The sequence below is a fragment of the Schistocerca gregaria genome, chromosome 2, assembly GCF_023897955.1.
Source record: "Schistocerca gregaria isolate iqSchGreg1 chromosome 2, iqSchGreg1.2, whole genome shotgun sequence".
Taxonomy (NCBI): Eukaryota; Metazoa; Arthropoda; class Insecta; order Orthoptera; family Acrididae; genus Schistocerca; species Schistocerca gregaria.
In genome coordinates this window covers 185,046,089-185,060,608 of record NC_064921.1, presented here as the reverse complement: position 1 = coordinate 185,060,608, position 14,520 = coordinate 185,046,089, and the positions used below count along the sequence as shown (strand labels likewise).

General features: G+C 40.4%; 1 protein-coding gene across 1 annotated transcript in view; it reads left to right on the top strand.

The window, feature by feature from the left end:
- The window catches only part of LOC126336648 (probable G-protein coupled receptor CG31760), a 1,468,739-nt gene that overhangs the window by 988,852 nt on the left and 465,367 nt on the right, over positions 1 to 14,520 (top strand). The window lies entirely within an intron of this gene.

The following is a 14,520-nucleotide window of genomic DNA, read 5'->3' as shown; positions in this document are numbered from 1 at the left end:
GAAATACGTAACAGCATTTCAAGAAGTTTCACAACTGTGAATCACCAGCAGACAAACTTTACTTCCATGTTGCGAGCCCAAATGAGGATTCAACTCCACCTAAACATTGTATCACATTTGAAAAACAACAAAGAAGCAAGCGAAGGCCGTGTAATTGCCGAAATGCTCAAGATTGGAGGTGAACTCTTGATTGACAGACTAAAAACTATGAAGCAAATACATGGGAAAGTGGAGTCATACCAGCAGATTGGAAAACTGCTTTGATTCACCCCGTACACAAAAAGGACGACAGGACCGATCCCAACAACTATCGATGCATTTCACTCCTACCAGTCGCTTGCAAAGTGCTCTCACGTGATCTTCTCACCAGATTAGAACAACAGGCAGAACATCTGATCGGTGAATATCAGGCAGGCGTACGCACACATCGATCCTGCGCATAACAGACCTGGAGCCTGAAGATGATACTGCAACACATTCACTCGAACCGCACAGTAGTCAGCTTCGTAGATTTCAAGAAAGCGTACGACTCGATTGATCGCACCAGTCTGTTTAATACACTTCGTGAATATGGTGTAGATAACAAAACTACTTCATTCATTGAACAGAATTTAACAGACACAACCTCAGAAATAAAATTCATGGATGAAGTTTCTGAGACTTTTAAAATTAGGACAGGAGTGAGACTGGTTGATGGGATGTCCCCACTCCTCTTTAACCTGGTACTGGACAAGATTATCAAGCCGTGGGAGAAAGAAATACCTGGAATAAATATGGGAACAATGAACAGACGAATCAATATAAAAGGCTTTTGCTGACGACCTAGCAATAATTGCGCGGACTCCCGGGGAAGCCAAACATGCCATCGAGAAACTTCATGAGGTTGTCATCAAAACCAGACTCCAAATTTCTTACGAGAAAACACAATTCATGGACTCGAAAACTTTCAATCTGATACCACTTGCTACAAAATATGGTGACATCAAACAAATTAAGACTTCAAGTACTTGGGTGAAATGATCAGAAACACTGGCAACGAAAACGTAGCTCACAAAATACGAGCAGAAAAATTACTTAAAGCTTATAAAATGACCTGCAAGACACATAATAAGAACTCGCTATCCACCCGAGACAAACTTCAGCACTATTATACAGTTACTCTTCCAGAAGAGCTCTGCGCAACTGAAACATCATCGTTAACCAACAACATCAAGAAAATTGTGAGCCCAGGAAAATGTTTGGACCCAAGATTCAAGATTGTTTCGGGACGAGCAAAAGCTCAGAAAAACTGTACTCAAGGACTGAACGTTTTACGTCAGTTTCATGGAAAATACAATTGAAATTCTACGGAGGTTTAGCATGAATGGACGCCTCTAGAATGACCAAGAAAATCTTCCTTATCATGGAAAAGCAATTGAAATTCTACGGAGGTTTAACATGAATGGACGCCTCTAGAATGACCAAGAAAATCTTCCTTGTCATGAAAGGAGCTCGCCAAACAGGGCACGCTGGCTAACAGAAACCCAAAATGACCTCACGGAACTCAGTATTGACCCACTAGAAACCGCACGTACTGCGTACAGAAAGAAAATCAACTCTCATAAGAACTCGGAAAAGAATCTGAAATTGAATAAAGCATGGACAAAAGGAAGAAGACAGGCACATAGTGAAAGGATGAGGAAGTTTTGGGAAGAAAAGAAGAACAAGAAAGCTAAGAAGACCAGTGCTATTTAATAATTCCGCGTGATCCTTATAGGGTGAAACGAATAAATAATAATAATAAAACTATTCAATATATCAATCTTCAATTCAAAAGTCATACTGAAATACTTTCACCTCAGTAACTCCGAAAAACAAATTATAAAGAGTTTGAAAGCTCTAATTTAGTTCTGAGACATTCTGAAAACACATATTGCACGTAATGCGCCTTATTTATTCGCAGCTAACATTAAATTTTGCAATTCAATGTGACATAAAATAGTAAGAATCTTAGCTTGGCATCTATTAACAGGACCACGTAAGTCAATCAAGGATATGTTGCAAAGAATTGCTCTACATAATTCAATACTTCAACAGCCGAGGTCAGGTAATTTTGTCTTCCCCAGCATCTCTGGATACTGTGTGGCATGTAGTACTTTTTCTAGAACAGTTTTCATACATATTAATACATGAAATATCCTCATGCTCATGACTCCATCAGGCCGCCCAGAAACATTGTTCACCGCATTCTCCTCCCCTATTTATTTGTACGATTACCTAATGTAGGAAATAACAGTAGTCATTTGGTAACCGTTACAACTTGTGCCCTACATGTACGTGGGTCTACTCGTATAGGTACGTGTTGGTTAGAAATGGCTCGAGTGTGAAGGAAATGGAAATAGTCTCATTTGAAATAAAGTGACTCAGAAAAATGAACTCACACGGTAACAATAAGTTGCACCACGGAATTTAATAAAGCATGATCTGTTGTGGGGCGCTGAGCACTGTATCCTCAGCAGGACTGACTGAACTTTCTATTTCTTCTACATGTAAACATGTGGTTCATGGGCTATGAAATGGAAATCATTCAGTAAAGTAGAATATTTATAATGTCTTCCACAACAGACATATTAACCCATTACTGGCCATTGTCCCTTTTTTGGGACGCGTATATTTTAGTTATTTCTAAATACGCAATGGAGCTTTTAGCCTTTATTGTTGCACCTGTAGGTTCAACTAACTGCTATAACGCCTGTAAATGTAAAATAAATAACTTTTTTCTAAATACTTCACGCCAGGAAAATTACAAACTTGCCGATTTTTTGTTCTCGCACTTGGCAGCACTGTATGTCTGCTGGTAGTTTCTGGACGACAATGAACTGTGATTTAGTTGTCTGGGCATGTTTGTTATGAACATATGGGTGTCCGTGTAGGATTAAGTATACTTCAGATTTTTTCAAGTAAGTGTTATATCGATATATTTTATGCGTCCCAATAATGGGACAATGGCATGTTAGACTATCATTTATTGTTGATGTGCCCAATTCTTGTACACACGTATTATACAGAGAAGAATTTCATTTTACGTTCTTTATATCTGGTTTTTTTTTCATGTTCTATTCGAATTTTAGGGTTCCAGTAGGATAAAAACATGCCGCCTGGACTTACACTTGAAGAAATTCTAGCAGAACTAGAGAACAATCAAGAGAGTGACGATGAAGATGATGACGTAGAATTGGCGATTATTCCACCCGCTGAAGATGTAATAACAGATGAAGAAGGCATTGACGAAAATGTACTGAACAAAGTGTCTGTTGTACAAGATGTAGCCGGTACTTCAGAGCTCATAACCAGCCGAGATCAACCTATTGCTACAGTTGTACCTCCAGAAGACAAAAGAAGGAAAGCGTTAGGAGATGGAGCAGAAAGTGGTACGTTATCTACAAAAAAATATAAATGTAAGTGGTATAAATGTCAACCAACGTACATAAACACTAGTGAACCAGGGAATAGCAACGAACATTATGTTGCGGATTGTCTACCAAATAAGACAGTGCCCCAAGTATTTGAGGTTTTTTTTTCTGAGAAACTAATGGATACTATTATTGAACAAAGCGAAATCTATGCTTGCCAACATAACAAAATAAATTTTCTGCAAAACAAAGAAGAACTAAAATCATTTATTGGCATACTACTTCTGAGTGGTTATCATAATCTTCCCCATGAGAATATGTACTGGAAACAGGCTCCTGATGTCGGTGTTCCTATAGTTTTCAACTCCATGTCAAGAAATAGGTTTCGGGAAATAAAGAGATTCATTCATCTCAATGACAACTCCAAAATAGACAGAAACGACAAGATGTACAAACTGAGGTTGTACCTTGAAATACTGAAAAGGGAACTTGGTATATTTGGCGTAGTTCATTCACAACTCTCAATTGATGAAATCATGGTACGTTATTATGGCAGACATTCAGCTAAAATATTTCTGACGGGAAAGCCTATCAAATTTGGATATAAAATTTGGTGTCTTACAAGTTCCAGAAGCATTTAGGTGCAAGGGTGATAAATGAACTAACCAGCATGATTCCAGAATCAGAGTATCCGAATTATTAGCTTTTCTTTGACAACTTTTTCACCAGTGTTGACACATTGATCACACTCGGAAAGAGTGAAACGAAAGGTACAGGAACAATAAGAGAGATCCGATCTAATGCACGTCCTTTGATTGACTCGAAAAATATGGCAAAAGATAAGGAACGAGGATTCTATAACTACATGTTTGACAAAGAGAACGAAGTTCTGGTTGTGAAATGGAGTGACAACAAACCAGTATGTGTAGCGACAAGTTACAGTACCATTACTTCTCTAAGTTCTACTAAAAGATACTCATGGGCAAAGAAAAAGGAAATATCTGTTACAATGCCACATCTCATTGAAGAATACAATGCCCATATGGGTGGCGTAGATCTACTGGACAAGCAGATATCACTTTATACAAAGCGGATAAGGCCAAAGAAATGCTACTGGCCATTATTCACACACATGACAGATATTTGCGTATTAAACACATGGCGTGCATACGAAATTGCTAACTCTAATGAGAAGCTCTCACTTTTGGATGTCCGACGGAGAATAGTGATGTTTTTCCTATCAAAGAAGACAGGATAATTACCAAAACGCAGAGGACCACAAGGAAGCAAATTGATGAGAGGACGGGTGAGCACAGATGTACGACTAGATGAAGGAAATCATTTCATTGTGCCAATTAAAACACAGAAGAGATGTGCTTATTGCAAAAAAAAAAAAAAAAAATTAGTGATAGGTGCAATGTTGGTGTAAACGACAAGTGTTTTGCTTCATTTCATACTGAATAGACATTCAATAATATTACAATATTCTTTATTTATTGTTTGTGTTGTTTCTTACAATATTATGCACAGAGAATAAGATTGTGAATTTGGATAGCGCATTTGGCCAATGTCCCAAAAATTGGACGGTCTGTAGTTTTGGTTCTAATCGACTGAAAAATTTCAAAACAACTTTTTATTCCATTAATCACTCACTGTAACGTATTTATGTATAAAAGTTTGATAAAAATGATCCGATGGAGTTTTGGCCAGTAATGGGTTAAATCTTGAAGGGATTAAACACTCACTGCTAACAGTTCCGACTAACGCAGTAGACATTAATGACAGATACTACTTGTTGGCAAGGTTCTGAGATGGATGAGGTTGGCAATTTCGTTACAGCGATTCAATATCGTTGATACTAAATCGCACAGTTATGCAGTGACTCCCATGCACGAGGATGACAGCAAACGAAGAGAAGCAACCTACTGGAGCACAGCTACCGATAGAGGGTTTGATGCTTCTATACAAATGAAGTAGTTATCGCTGATGCTACAATGTATACATACCGTAACCAGTGGTGGTCGGAGATGAATCGTAGTGGCGTAACTCAAGGGGGCCCCTCTGTCTGTGCCAGTCGGGCATGGGCTCCTCTGTCTCTTTCAGAACGTCAGGGTGAAAAAGATTGATCTTGAATGGATCTTGTTTCTGAATCCAAGAGAATGTACGCGAATGTCCAAACCCGGCCGCTCAAACCCAAATATCAGCGCAATGTGGTCAAAACTTAGCGACTGTCGAAAAATGCACTCCTCCACGCTTGGCTATTTCTCATGTATGTAAAATTTCCGGTCAGTCACGTGATTTACTGCCAACACTTGCAGGGGTATAATTTTCCAATACCTTTGACCCTCACTCCGGCTGCACTGCAAAAACTACTCTTCCTATCAATTTACCGCACTTCTCAGTGTAAGGAGTGGAACTCAGGACGTACGTCACAGCTGGTCTACCAACGACGCCAGTTTTTGTCACACAGGAGCAATTCGCCATCATGGAAAAACAACATGTCCTATATACATACGGAACATTAACAAAACCCACAAACTGCCTGGACGAATTTGCGAGTGGAAAAGAAGGTTCTATGGACATGTGTCCAGAAGTGGTCGGTGCGTCGCCCCCACATCACAAGAGATGTTCAAATGCAGGTAATAGGGAAAGTATTGGTTGTCATGCATAACACACACACACACACACACACACACACACTCGTACCTTGGCCTACACCATGTTGGCGCTCTACTGGACTGGAGATTGTACTAGGGTTCGTCTCAGTATCCTGTAGAACATGTCCCTGCAAATCTGGTATGCTCACAGAGCACTGTCTCCCTGCACGTTCGTCTGTGCGAACGGACCTATGATCACACGAACTCCAAAAAAGGGTCAAGATGCTGTGTGCTGAGGTTGGTGTCTGCTGTATGTTGTATCACTTGTGTTAATATAGCCATCCTGCATCTCGACCGTTTCCATCTGCTTGGCTGTACAGTAACACTACCTAGGCTTGTTTCCGACATGAATACCGCACCATTCTGCTGAATACAGTGCGCTGTGTTATTCACGCAGCCTGCAGTACACATGGGACACACGGCACATGGTCAGAGGAACTGTCATTCGTTAGCGCCATCTACGATGGCAACGATGTATTTCCGATCACATGTTCGTAGGACCTTTTTTCCTCTATTTACAGTCAGAAATCCGACCCTGTACTTTGTCGATTTTCTTAATGTTCACGCTGTAGGTTTGACAAACGACTGTGGAGCGATATATTACAACTGGAGCATGTTTTCAGTACGTCGACGAGACTGACATGTAACAATGTATCTGCGAAATCCGAGAATCTCAGGATAACGTATAATTACTGTCGAAACTGTCCATGAAAGAAACTATTCCACATAAAGCAATCTTGGATCTAATATTACAAATCACAACATTAGATCGCCCCAATAACACTTATAAGTTATACTTGTTAAATTAATCTCAACTGAAACCTTAATAACACTACCTCAGTAGCGCAAGGGCACGATGATATCTCTGTCATATTCAATTGGATGTGATGTACTGAAGCAACTTTCTACATTACTATGGAATACTCCATAAGATGACGGGCATCAAGGCAATGTTCTGTTTCCCTATGGAGCACAACATTTTTGTGCACACTTCCAGCTATTAGGATAGCGTTATTACGGGAGCAATTGAGGTAAGGTTGACAAGTGATCATACAAATAGAGACTATAGCTTTTGCTTAAGTTCTGTTTGGAATCCTGCTTCCACCAGTTGGGAATTATCAATCAATTCTGCCATGGGTCATCTTTGGCTGCGTCATGGCGTTAGCGGTTTACAGTGTGTTTGTATGTGTGTTTTGTGTTTTTGATATGATTTAATGTGGTTCTTGATGGAGAAGCTCCTACTACCAAGGGTTTCAGTAAGTTTTTTGAATACTTTATCTGCTGCGAGAAACTGACGTTTTACAAAAGGATATTTTAACCGCTCGGATGACAGCTGAAGAGACAGATTGTTTTCATTTACAGATGTAGATAGTCGGTGTCGTTTTCTTTTTACAAACTTAAAGTGTGCTATTTTAACATAAAATTAAAAACGTAAAGACAGCAGACTGGCGAAGTAAGTTGGTGGCACATCAATGACTCTTCGCATATTTATGTAGCGAGTGTTATAATCCCATGACGTCCATATCTCGTGAGCAAAAGAGGAGCTGCTGTGTCTGATATGTCTGCTGAAACTCACGAGAAAACCCTCTGGTGAACAGTAATTAAAGGTTCCTCGAGGATATGGCTTTAAATGTAATTATGCCTCCCTCTCCGTAACTTGTTAATGTCTGCAAGTCCAAATGAAATTTCTTCTCGCGCAGCTACCTCACCGGGAAGCCTCAGCACGAAAGTATTAATTATGAAACTCTTGACATTAATTGGAACCCCGACGGGGAACAACCGCCAGCAGGGAAGCCACGTAAATTTTCAGGTTGTCGGACGAATGTCCTATGTATTACAAGAGCAAAAATGAAATATGCTTTCACCAAGTGATGAATCAGTTTTAGTTAACAAACTGTCAGTATACTACCTTCGCGTACACAGTGAATTTCTGTATTTCTGACCAGTAGCTTTGACTGGTGTCGTACTAAATGTGGCAGTTCGCAACGCAGCTTTTACAGGTAATATCTGTGGTGTCATGGTTCTTAGAAGAAAGACAATGGTACCTATTCTTTTTGCGGGCATTTTCTTTGACTGTTCTTTGGTTATGCGTCTACAGTTTTCAATAAGATTCCGTTAATAGTCATGAAATAACACTGTAGTTTCTGTAACAGATTATTGAGTATCCCTTCAGTAGTTGTTCTATATGTTTGAAACTGTGCTACACGCAGTTAAAAATGTTCAAATGTGTCTGAATTCCTAAAGGACCAAACTGCTGAGGTCATCGGTCCCTAGTCTCACACACTACTTAAACTAGGTTAAAATAACTTACGCTAAGAACAACACACACACCCATGCCCGAGGGAGGACTCGAACCTCCGGCTGGAGGGACCGCGCAGTCCGTGACATGGCACTTCAAACCGCGCGGCCAGCGTCACACAACAAACAATACAAGTATGCTTACGTGAACAATACAGCTGAAACTAGGCAATAGAAAAGGATAAAATTTTTGAAAACATTATCGACGATATATTAATATCATAATTAAAAAACTGTCTTGATAGCAAATTTCTTTTAATCAGAGTAACCGGTTTCAATCATTAAGCATCATGTTCAGACGCCAGAACGACAGGTGGGCTTCCATGGAGCAGGCGTCGCCGATCCTCGATGCTGAACTGATTGCTCCATACAAGTCCACCTGCCGTTCTGGAGTCTGAAGATGATCCTCAAGGATTGAAACGGGTCAATCTGATTAAAAGAAATTTGCGATCGAGACTGTTTTTTAATTATCAATATAAAAGGATCATCGCACGACCGCTACAGTCGCAAGGTCTAATGCTGCCTCGGGCATGAATGTGTTGATGTCCTTAGGTTAGTTAGGTTTAAGTAGTTCCAAGTTCTAGGGGACTGATAACCTCAGATGTTAAGTCCCACAATGCTCAGAGCCATTTGAACCATTTTATTGCATCATCTATAGCTATACAAAGTTTAACTATGTAGTTAAAACTGCGATTGTGATTTTCCTATATTTCTAAAATTTAATTATTCGTTACTGTTGGCGAAGTGTGTATTTCTTATCCTCTTCTTAAGCAGTATATTTCACATTTATACTGTGGTACCCAGCATATGGGCGTCACATTGCGCAGTTACGCTACATGTTTGTAGTTCAGAACACGGTACATACAGTCTTATTATGATATGAAATTATTTGTATCGTTGTAAGATATTGGTTTAATAAGTTACAAGCAGAATGAGATTTTTCACTCTGCATCGGAGTGTGCGCTGATATGAAGCATCCCGGCAGATTAAAACTGTGTGGCCGACCGAGACTCGAACTCGGGACCTTTGCCGTTCGCGGACAAGTGCTCTACCATCTGCCCGCGAAAGGCAAAGGTCCTGACTTCGAGCCTCTGTCCGGCCAAACAGATTTAATCTGCTAGGCAGTTTCAAGTTACAAACAACTCGCGTAACATCGTTTTGTTAATAGCTACTCAAATCGAAACTGGCGAATTCCATCGCAGTCTTCTACTTATACCACCAACAGGGGCTAACATGTACCTTTCTCATCTTTTTTAACTGCCATCAAAAATACCTTTTAACGATGTCATAGGGGCATCAACGGTGTGCCCTTTTGCATTGTTCTACGTGAAATAATCGTAGATCTTTTCAACAGTTGTAGTTACATGAAAAATGGTTTCAGTATATTGTTCGTATGCATTTCAGAAGTACAGTTTGGTGGGAAAACATCGACCCAACAATTCTTGTTGCACTAGTTGCACGGCGCGTTCCTCTTGTTCCTCTTCCTACACTACAATGCAGTGCTTCAAACTCTCTTCAGTTACTGACTCTGATGAGAGTTTTAAGAAGCCCATAGTTTAAAAGCCTTGTGGCTTTAAAATAATGCCGTGAAATGGGCCTCACTGAAGAACGCGGTTTATATAAATATGTGTAAGTTTAATATAGTTTCTCATTGCATTTTTAAATGAAGAAAGGCTTTCCCAACTGTGGAAACATGTTCCAAGGTGACAGAATTCAGGAGATCTCTCTATACGTTATGCTTTTCTGTTCGGCATCTAGCATAACAGGCTAGTGACACAATGTTACCAACACACAGTCACATATGTAACTACTAAATCTTACACGAAACGAACGAGAGGAAAACCGTTATCTACGACGATCACAGCTAGAAATACTACTCACGCCTTTTTTTCTTCAGTGGACATGGAAAACGAGTTCTCACGTTTCACCACAGTGTTATACACTAGGCTACTCAGAATAACACGTTATCTTATCCATCCCTTTTGTGGTAGTTTCAGTGAACGAAGACAGCAATAACTTCGGGCAACATTATTCTTGAACATTATACACTCCTGGAAATTGAAATAAGAAAACCGTGAATTCATTGTCCCAGAAAGGGGAAACTTTATTGTCACATTCCTGGGGTCAGATACATCACATGATCACACTGACAGAACCACAGGCACATAGACACAGGCAACAGAGCATGCACAATGTCGGCACTAGTACAGTGTATATCCACCTTTCGCAGCAATGCAGGCTGCTATTCTCCCATGGAGACGATCGTAGAGATACTGGCTGTAGTCCTGTGGAACGGCTTGCCATGCCATTTCCACCTGGCGCCTCAGTTGGACCAGCGTTCGTGCTGGACGTGCAGACCGCGTGAGACGACGCTTCATCCAGTCCCAAACATGCTCAATGGGGGACAGATACGGAGATCTTGCTCGCCAGGGTAGTTGACTTACACCTTCTAGAGCACGTTGGGTGGCACGGGATACATGCGGACGTGCATTGTCCTGTTGGAACAGCAAGTTCCCTTGCCGGTCTAGCGCCATTCGACGGCCAACACCGCGGTTCCCGGTGTGTCCGCTGTGCCGAGCGTGTGATCATTGCTTGTAGAGCCCTCTCGCAGTGTCCGGAGCAAGTATGGTGGGTCTGACACACCGGTGTCAATGTGTTCTTTTTTCCATTTCCAGGAGTGTATTCCTTTGTTATGAATCGCTAGGGACTCACTGCACCATGATGTTCACACTGGCCTTACGAAAGCGCCCGCCCACCGGCTCTGTCAGTCCATAGAATGGTGACAACTGTTTGTCGTGGCGGACAGCTGGTAGTTTTTTTGAGAGTGAAGATTTCATCCCTGTGGTCTCGTTCACTGGTTTCAACATACCCTATTGACATGCAATGTTAGTGTGGATCTAACAAATATAAACAAGCTGTTTCTACACAAGCGACAGTTTCCTCTACGGATAAGTAATGAATATAATAAACTGCCGGCTGTTATAGATCGATCTCGAAACAAAGGTTCTAATGGTACACAAAGAAAAATGGACCATCGACTAGCAAGGTGGACTGGTTATTATTTTTATTAGCAGCGTGTCTTAAGTGCCCATATTATGGAAGATTACTAGAAATACAGTGTCAAATGTAAGCCCAATTCTTGTTTATAAATCATGTGCAAAACTTCTTATGTCTACAATCCATTGCAAACCTTCGCAAATGCAGATAATTGATCGAATCCGGTATGTTAAGAAAATAATTAAAGATCATCTGTTGAGGCTTAATACTAGAACACATGATTATCTCAACCAAAAGCTTCGAGCACCGAGTTGTGCTAGAAGATAAGATACTTTATTGTCTAACCAGCTAACATACCAATGGTCAGAAAATGACGGTTCGAGTACCCTCAGTGTCAAATTTTTCTTGCATTTCTAGATACATCGCATTATCTTTTGGTCATCTAAAACGCAAAAAATCAAAAATTTTAATAATAACGATTATCGCAAACATTATGAATGAATCATTGTTGTCGTTCACATTCATGTTCCATAACCTTCAAAAGACTGATAACAAGGAAAGAGACATGCCCAACAGAGAACAGAACTAATTTCTCGAGCCATCGTATCCAAGCAGACAATATTTTTTTGTTTCTTGTTTTTCAATAATACTATAAAACCTACATTTCGAGTATAGGAAACATTAAGAATTTTAAATGCCACCACCACTCAGCCCTGTTGTTGTTGTTGTTGTGGTCTTCAGTCCTGAGACTGGTTTGATGCAGCTCTCCATGCTACTCTATCCTGTGAAAGCCTCTTCATCTCCCAGTACCTACTTCAACCTACATCCTTCTGAATCTGCGTAGTGTAGTCATCTCTTGGTCTCCCTCTACGATTTTTAGCCCCCCACGCTGCCCTCCAGTACTAAATTGGTGATCCCTTGATGCCTCAGAACATGTCCTACCAACCGATCCCTTCTTCTGGTCAACTTGTGAGACAAACTTCTCTTCTCCCCAATCCTATTCAATACTTCCTCATTAGTTATGTGCACTCAGCCCTATCATCACCAAATACGACGAGTAGAGAGTCTGACATATGGGCCACCGATTTTTATAAACTTTCGCAACAACATTCTAGTATGAAAATAAGAGACACCTGTTAAGAACTCTTTGCTAGACACTCCCTACTCACTGAAAAAATCGAGGACAAAGTTAATGACGGAAAGGCTTATTTTCATGCAGCAGCTCGGTTACCCGTAATTCTTCACGTATAGGAACGCAAGTGATGTCGGCACGGTAGCTCAGTGTGTCGGTCAGAGCAGAGGCTACTTTCTGAAGCACGAAAAACAGAGTGAAATATTCAAAGATCAATTACAGCAACTGCCACGATGTCCACCCCGTCCAACTCCAAAGGACCAGAAAACAAAAACGCCAATACAGGTGTCGAGGTGTTACGTGGTCCTTCTGCTCTATTATTCGAAATTTATTCCGGCATATGTGATAATATTCTGATAATCTGAGTTCTTTTCTTATTCTTTTATTGAAATAAAACCTCGGGATGTGTGAATAAAAATATTTCTTAAGTAAATTATTAGCAATCTCAGTTGATCGCCTCTTTGTGAGGGCCTTCACAATGAGTGGGGCGAACTTATCACAGAAACCGCAAAACATAAATAGTTCTCCACTATACGCAGCACACGAATGATATCTCGCCGTACTGCTAGAGGAAAACATATCGGTTTCAGGTTATAAGCGCACCGCCCGATGCAAGAGGCAGAGGCATTAGAATGTTATCAGAGGCACTGAAAGAAATATCGAATGAAAAAAAAAGCCACATGAACTAGCGGTTTGGTGGTCTAGTACCTTGACAACCGACCTCGCTCAGCTAGACGAGTAGACTTACGTGTAGACAAATTACAGGGCGAAAACACGATTTTCAGTCTTCTTTTTTTTTTCAATAACTCGAGAGTGTCTAACGTGTATCCGTGTTTTCAATATGGAGCTTCATTTGCAAAAGTTCATCAAAATCGGTGACATAAATGTATGACACTCCCCTTGTAAGCCGATTACGCTCCATTCGGTGTTGGGAGAAGAACATTACTTTTCACGAGAATTCCGAATGACATCAGAGCCCGGCGTTCTTCACTTGTCACTGGCAGGAACGCAGGAGGTCGTTTGATGTCAGTTAAAAATTTTGTTGCTGGTGAGTATTGAAGATAAGTCCTTTGCTTTGGTACACCAAGCAAAAACCAATCGGCAAGAACCCTCCCCCCCCCCCCCCCCCCCGCTACACACACACACACACACACAGAGAGAGAGAGAGAGAGAGAGAGAGAGAGAGAGAGAGAGAGAGAGAGAGAGAGAAAGAGAGAGGTATATTAAAAGAAGTAAAATTAGGTGCGTAAAATTTCAATTTTCAATTTCTCTGTAGCGGCGATTGTATAGTGTGAAACCAAGAAGAAAAATTAAAAAAAAAATTAGACGGTTATGTGATTATTATACTGATTTGCTGGACCTTACTTTGTCGCCAGCAATCAAAATGGCGTCTGTCACTTCTGCATAAATAGTATGTCCTTCAGAAGTTCGAAAATCGGTAATGCTAACGTATATACGTTACAGGAGAAGGGACAGATGCTTGCTCATCCATTCGATCCATTTTAGACATGAAAATCGGGCTCAAAAATCATCGATGATGCGTAAAATGAGGTCCTGTGATCAAACACATCTCCTAGGAGGGTTATTTTTTAATGAACACTCATTTGCGAGAGTAAAAAATAAGTACTCCATGAATCTGAATTTCATAAATATATCAGTTATGTGCCTGACAACCATTTCAAAGGAAGATAGTATATAAAAATCAGTAAAGTCCATTCAACCTGTTCACTCCACTTTTTAATGGAATATTATATATAAAATTTTGAATTGTGTTCTCATTGTGCTCTTATGATGATTAGTGTTCACCTAAACACTGTGAGAACTATTATACGACTAACCAAAACATATTTTTCAATCGCTGCATGATGCTATGTCCTTCGTTCACTCCACACTATTAATGGAAAATTTGTTTCGGTGCAGATGTTCTGAGGACATCACAATTGCCACCGGGAGAGTGGAACAGCGGTGGTATGAATAATACACTATGTGATCAAAAGAATCCGGACACCCACAAAAACATACGTTTTTCATACGAGGTTCATTG